The 7,500-nt window shown below is 38.8% G+C and overlaps 4 non-coding genes across 4 annotated transcripts; all 4 read right to left on the bottom strand.

Annotated features, from left to right (window-relative positions):
- Nucleotides 1-963: 963 nt before the first annotated feature.
- TRNAG-GCC (transfer RNA glycine (anticodon GCC)) lies at nucleotides 964-1,034 on the bottom strand. The gene has a single exon. It is a non-coding gene; the product is annotated as a tRNA-Gly (tRNA).
- Nucleotides 1,035-1,622: 588 nt separating this feature from the next.
- TRNAG-GCC (transfer RNA glycine (anticodon GCC)) lies at nucleotides 1,623-1,693 on the bottom strand. Its single transcript has one exon. It is a non-coding gene; the product is annotated as a tRNA-Gly (tRNA).
- A 1,359-nt stretch (nucleotides 1,694-3,052) lies between these two features.
- Nucleotides 3,053-3,123, bottom strand: TRNAG-GCC (transfer RNA glycine (anticodon GCC)). Its single transcript has one exon. It is a non-coding gene; the product is annotated as a tRNA-Gly (tRNA).
- Nucleotides 3,124-4,180: 1,057 nt separating this feature from the next.
- Nucleotides 4,181-4,251, bottom strand: TRNAG-GCC (transfer RNA glycine (anticodon GCC)). Its single transcript has one exon. It is a non-coding gene; the product is annotated as a tRNA-Gly (tRNA).
- Between the last annotated feature and the right edge of the window lie 3,249 nt (nucleotides 4,252-7,500).

Genomic DNA, 7,500 nt, shown 5'->3' with positions numbered 1-7,500 from the left:
ACCTCTCGATTTAAAAAAATGAAAACAGAAAATCTCGATAGTGCTACACATGTCCAGAAAATCTCGATAGTGCTACACATGTCATGTTTAAATTTAACTGATATTGTGGCAAACCCTAGTTTTCAAATTATGCGCACTAATATCATCATCCCTAATCTTCGGGATCCACCAGTCGAGAATCGAACTCGGGTCTGTACCGTGGCAGGGTACTATTCTACCACTAGACCACTGGTGCTTCTAAATTCAGTCATATCCATAACTTACTCGTATTTTGGTCATGCAGTTCTTCCGAAGCCCTTAACTTTTCGTTCACCTCTCGATTTAAAAAAATGAAAACAGAAAATCTCGATAGTGCTACACATGTCATGTTTAAATTTAACTTATATTGTGGCAAACCTAGTTTTCAAATTATGCGCACTAATATAATCATAATTAATCTTTGGGATGCACCATTCGAGAATCGAACTCGGGTCTGTACCGTGGCAGGGTACTATTCTACCACTAGACCACTGGTGCTTCTAAATTTAGTCATATCCATAACTTACTCGTATTTTGGTCATGCAGTTCTTCCGAAGCCCTTAACTTTTCGTTCACCTCTCGATTTAAAAAAATAAAAACAGAAAATCTCGATAGTGCAACCTAGTTTTAAAATTATGCGCACTAATATCATCATAGCTAATCTTCGGGATGCACCAGCCGAGAATCAAACTCGGCCGTGGCAGGGTACTATTCTACCACTAGACCACTGGTGCTTCTAAATTTAGTCATATCCATAATTTACTCGTATTTTGGTCATGTAGTTCTTCCGAAGCCCTTAACTTTTCGTTCACCTCTCGATTTAAAAAAATGAAAATAGAAAATCTCGATAGTGCTACACGTGTCATGTTTAAATTTAACTGATATTGTGGCAAACCCTAAGTTTCAAATTATGCGCAATAATATCATCATAGCTAATCTTCGAGATGCACCAGCCGAGAATCGAACTCGGGTCTGTACCGTGGCAGGGTACTATTCTACCACTAGACCACTGGTGCTTCTAAATTTAGTCCTATCCGTAACTTACTCGTATTTTGGTCATGCAGTTCTTCCGAAGCCCTTAACTTTTCGTTCACCTCTCGATTTAAAAAAATGAAAACAGAAAATCTCGATAGTGCTACACATGTCATGTTTAAATTTAACTGATATTGTGGCAAACCCTAGTTTATAAATTATGCGCACTAATATCATCATCCCTAATCTTCGGGATCCACCAGTCGAGAATCGAACTCGGGTCTGTACCGTGGAAGGGTACTATTCTACCACTAGACCACTGGTGCTTCTAAATTTAGTCATATCCATAACTTACTCGTATTTTGGTCATGCAGTTCTTCCGAAGCCCTTAACTCGGGTCTGTACCGTGGGTGGCAGGGTACTATTCTACCACTAGACCACTGGTGCTTCTAAATTTAGTCATATCCATAACTTACTCGTATTTTGGTCATGCAGTTCTTCCGAAGCCCTTAACTTTTCGTTTACCTCTCGATTTAAAAAAATGAAAACAGAAAATCTCGATAGTGCTACACGTGTCATGTTTAAATTTAACTAATTATGCGCACTAATATAATCATCCCTAATCTTCGGGATGCACCAGCCGAGAATCGAACTCGGGTCTGTACCGTGGCAGGGTACTATTCTACCACTAGACCACTGGTGCTTCTAAATTCAGTCATATCCATAACTTACTCGTATTTTGGTCATGTAGTTCTTCCGAAGCCCTTAACTTTTCGTTCACCTCTCGATTTAAAAAAATGAAAACAGAAAATCTCGATAGTGCTACACGTGTCATGTTTAAATTTAACTGATATTGTGGCAAACCCTAGCTTTCAAATTATGCGCACTAATATCATCATAGCTAATTATCGGGATCTACCAGCCGAGAATCGAACTCAGGTCTGTACCGTGGCAGGGTACTATTCTACCACTAGACCACTGGTGCTTCTAAATTCAGTCATATCCATAACCTACTCGTATTTTTGTCATGTAGTTCTTCCGAAGCCATTAACTTTTCGTTCACCTCTCGATTTAAAAAAATGAAAACAGAAAATCTCGATAGTGCTACACATGTCATGTTTAAATTTAACTGATATTGTGGCAAACCCTAGCTTTCAAATTATGCGCACTAATATCATCATCCCTAATCTTCGGGATCCACCAGTCGAGAATCGAACTCGGGTCTGTAGCGTGGCAGGGTACTATTCTACCACTAGACCACTGGTGCTTCAAAATTTAGTCATATCCATAACTTACTCGTATTTTGGTCATGCTGTTCATCCAAAGCCCTTAACTTAACTTTTCGTTCACCTCTCGATTTAAAAAAATGAAAACAGAAAATCTCGATAGTGCTACACGTGTCAAGTTTAAATTTAACTAATATTGTGGCAAACCCTAGTTTTAAAATTATGCGCACTAATATAATCATAGTTAATCTTTGGGATGCACCATCCGAGAATCGAACTCGGGTCTATACCGTGGCAGGGTACTATTCTACCACTAGACCACTGGTGCTTCTAAATTTAGTCATATCCATAACTTACTCGTATTTTGGTCATGCAGTTCTTCCGAAGCCCTTAACTTTTCGTTCACCTCTCGATTTAAAAAAATAAAAACAGAAAATCTCGATAGTGCAACCCTAGTTTTAAAATTATGCGCACTAATATCATCATAGCTAATCTTCGGGATGCACCAGCCGAGAATCAAACTCGGCCGTGGCAGGGTACTATTCTACCACTAGACCACTGGTGCTTCTAAATTTAGTCATATCCATAACTTACTCGTATTTTGGTCATGTAGTTCTTCCGAAGCCCTTAACTTTTCGTTCACCTCTCGATTTAAAAAAATGAAAATAGAAAATCTCGATAGTGCTACACGTGTCATGTTCACCTCTCGATTTAAAAAAATGAAAATAGAAAATCTCGATAGTGCTACACGTGTCATGTTTAAATTTAACTGATATTGTGGCAAACCCTAAGTTTCAAATTATGCGCAATAATATCATCATAGCTAATCTTCGAGATGCACCAGCCGAGAATCGAACTCGGGTCTGTACCGTGGCAGGGTACTATTCTACCACTAGACCACTGGTGCTTCTAAATTTAGTCCTATCCGTAACTTACTCGTATTTTGGTCATGCAGTTCTTCCGAAGCCCTTAACTTTTCGTTCACCTCTCGATTTAAAAAAATGAAAACAGAAAATCTCGATAGTTCTACACGTGTCATGTTTAAATTTAACTGATATTGTTGCAAACCCAAGTTTTCAAATTATGCGCAGTAATATCATCATAGCTAATCTTTGGTATGCACCAACCGAGAATCGAACTCGGGTCGGTACCGTGGCAGGGTACTATTCTACCACTAGACCACTGGTGCTTCTAAATTTAGTCATATCCGTAACTTACTCGTATTTTGGTCATGCAGTTCTTCCGAAGCCCTTAACTTTTCGTTCACCTCTCGATTTAAAAAAATGAAAACAGAAAATCTTGATAGTGCTACACGTGTCATGTTTAAATTTAACTGATATTGTGGCAAACCCTAGCTTTCAAATTATGCGCACTAATATCATCATAGCTAATTATCGGGATCTACCAGCCGAGAATCGAACTCAGGTCTGTACCGTGGCAGGGTACTATTCTACCACTAGACCACTGGTGCTTCTAAATTCAGTCATATCCATAACTTACTCGTATTTTGGTCATGTAGTTCTTCCGAAGCCCTTAACTTTTCGTTCACCTCTCGATTTAAAAAAATGAAAACAGAAAATCTCGATAGTGCTACACGTGTCATGTTTAAATTTAACTGATATTGTGGCAAACCCTAGCTTTCAAATTATGCGCACTAATATCATCATAGCTAATTATCGGGATCTACCAGCCGAGAATCGAACTCAGGTCTGTACCGTGGCAGGGTACTATTCTACCACTAGACCACTGGTGCTTCTAAATTCAGTCATATCCATAACCTACTCGTATTTTTGTCATGTAGTTCTTCCGAAGCCATTAACTTTTCGTTCACCTCTCGATTTAAAAAAATGAAAACAGAAAATCTCGATAGTGCTACACGTGTCATGTTTAAATTTAACTAATATTGTGCCAAACCCTAGTTTTCAAATTATGCGCACTAATATAATCATAGCTAATCTTTGGGATGCACCAGCCGAGAATCGAACTCGGGTCTGTACCGTGGCAGGGTACTATTCTACCACTAGACCACTGGTGCTTCTAAATTTAGTCATATCCATAACTTACTCGTATTTTGGTCATGCTGTTCTTCCAAAGCCCTTAACTTAACTTTTCGTTCACCTCTCGATTTAAAAAAATGAAAACAGAAAATCTCGATAGTGCTACACGTGTCATGTTTAAATTTAACTAATATTGTGGCAAACCCTAGTTTTCAAATTATGCGCACTAATATAATCATAATTAATCTTTGGGATGCACCATCCGAGAATCGAACTCTGGTCTGTACCGTGGCAGGGTACTATTCTACCACTAGACCACTGGTGCTTCTAAATTTAGTCATATCAATAACTTACTCGTATTTTGGTCATGCAGTTCTTCCGAAGCCCTTAACTTTTCGTTCACCTCTCGATTTAAAAAAATAAAAACAGAAAATCTCGATAGTGCAACCCTAGTTTTAAAATTATGCGCACTAATATCATCATAGCTAATCTTCGGGATGCACCAGCCGAGAATCAAACTCGGCCGTGGCAGGGTACTATTCTACCACTAGACCACTGGTGCTTCTAAATTTAGTCATATCCATAATTTACTCGTATTTTGGTCATGTAGTTCTTCCGAAGCCCTTAACTTTTCGTTCACCTCTCGATTTAAAAAAATGAAAATAGAAAATCTCGATAGTGCTACACGTGTCATGTTTAAATTTAACTGATATTGTGGCAAACCCTAAGTTTCAAATTATGCGCAATAATATCATCATAGCTAATCTTCGAGATGCACCAGCCGAGAATCGAACTCGGGTCTGTACCGTGGCAGGGTACTATTCTTCCACTAGACCACTGGTGCTTCTAAATTTAGTCCTATCCGTAACTTACTCGTATTTTGGTCATGCAGTTCTTCCGAAGCCCTTAACTTTTCGTTCACCTCTCGATTTAAAAAAATGAAAACAGAAAATCTCGATAGTGCTACACATGTCATGTTTAAATTTAACTGATATTGTGGCAAACCCTAGTTTATAAATTATGCGCACTAATATCATCATCCCTAATCTTCGGGATCCACCAGTCGAGAATCGAACTCGGGTCTGTACCGTGGAAGGGTACTATTCTACCACTAGACCACTGGTGCTTCTAAATTTAGTCATATCCATAACTTACTCGTATTTTGGTCATGCAGTTCTTCCGAAGCCCTTAACTCGGGTCTGTACCGTGGGTGGCAGGGTACTATTCTACCACTAGACCACTGGTGCTTCTAAATTTAGTCATATCCATAACTTACTCGTATTTTGGTCATGCAGTTCTTCCGAAGCCCTTAACTTTTCGTTTACCTCTCGATTTAAAAAAATGAAAACAGAAAATCTCGATAGTGCTACACGTGTCATGTTTAAATTTAACTAATTATGCGCACTAATATAATCATCCCTAATCTTCGGGATGCACCAGCCGAGAATCGAACTCGGGTCTGTACCGTGGCAGGGTACTATTCTACCACTAGACCACTGGTGCTTCTAAATTTAGTCATATCCATAACTTACTCGTATTTTGGTCATGTAGTTCTTCCGAAGCCCTTAACTTTTCGTTCACCTCTCGATTTAAAAAAATGAAAACAGAAAATCTCGATAGTGCTACACGTGTCATGTTTAAATTTAACTGATATTGTGGCAAACCCTAGCTTTCAAATTATGCGCACTAATATCATCATAGCTAATTATCGGGATCTACCAGCCGAGAATCGAACTCAGGTCTGTACCGTGGCAGGGTACTATTCTACCACTAGACCACTGGTGCTTCTAAATTCAGTCATATCCATAACCTACTCGTATTTTTGTCATGTAGTTCTTCCGAAGCCATTAACTTTTCGTTCACCTCTCGATTTAAAAAAATGAAAACAGAAAATCTCGATAGTGCTACACATGTCATGTTTAAATTTAACTGATATTGTGGCAAACCCTAGCTTTCAAATTATGCGCACTAATATCATCATCCCTAATCTTCGGGATCCACCAGTCGAGAATCGAACTCGGGTCTGTAGCGTGGCAGGGTACTATTCTACCACTAGACCACTGGTGCTTCAAAATTTAGTCATATCCATAACTTACTCGTATTTTGGTCATGCTGTTCATCCAAAGCCCTTAACTTAACTTTTCGTTCACCTCTCGATTTAAAAAAATGAAAACAGAAAATCTCGATAGTGCTACACGTGTCAAGTTTAAATTTAACTAATATTGTGGCAAACCCTAGTTTTAAAATTATGCGCACTAATATAATCATAGTTAATCTTTGGGATGCACCATCCGAGAATCGAACTCGGGTCTATACCGTGGCAGGGTACTATTCTACCACTAGACCACTGGTGCTTCTAAATTTAGTCATATCCATAACTTACTCGTATTTTGGTCATGCAGTTCTTCCGAAGCCCTTAACTTTTCGTTCACCTCTCGATTTAAAAAAATAAAAACAGAAAATCTCGATAGTGCAACCCTAGTTTTAAAATTATGCGCACTAATATCATCATAGCTAATCTTCGGGATGCACCAGCCGAGAATCAAACTCGGCCGTGGCAGGGTACTATTCTACCACTAGACCACTGGTGCTTCTAAATTTAGTCATATCCATAACTTACTCGTATTTTGGTCATGTAGTTCTTCCGAAGCCCTTAACTTTTCGTTCACCTCTCGATTTAAAAAAATGAAAATAGAAAATCTCGATAGTGCTACACGTGTCATGTTCACCTCTCGATTTAAAAAAATGAAAATAGAAAATCTCGATAGTGCTACACGTGTCATGTTTAAATTTAACTGATATTGTGGCAAACCCTAAGTTTCAAATTATGCGCAATAATATCATCATAGCTAATCTTCGAGATGCACCAGCCGAGAATCGAACTCGGGTCTGTACCGTGGCAGGGTACTATTCTACCACTAGACCACTGGTGCTTCTAAATTTAGTCCTATCCGTAACTTACTCGTATTTTGGTCATGCAGTTCTTCCGAAGCCCTTAACTTTTCGTTCACCTCTCGATTTAAAAAAATGAAAACAGAAAATCTCGATAGTTCTACACGTGTCATGTTTAAATTTAACTGATATTGTTGCAAACCCAAGTTTTCAAATTATGCGCAGTAATATCATCATAGCTAATCTTTGGTATGCACCAACCGAGAATCGAACTCGGGTCGGTACCGTGGCAGGGTACTATTCTACCACTAGACCACTGGTGCTTCTAAATTTAGTCATATCCGTAACTTACTCGTATTTTGGTCATGCAGTTCTTCCGAAGCCCTTAACTTTTC

Source organism: Cucurbita pepo, chromosome 16, assembly GCF_057944985.1.
Source record: "Cucurbita pepo subsp. pepo isolate OVF chromosome 16, ASM5794498v1, whole genome shotgun sequence".
Lineage (NCBI taxonomy): Eukaryota > Viridiplantae > Streptophyta > Magnoliopsida > Cucurbitales > Cucurbitaceae > Cucurbita > Cucurbita pepo.
Note: the sequence above shows the minus strand (reverse complement) of the source record. Positions and strands in the feature narration are given on the sequence as shown.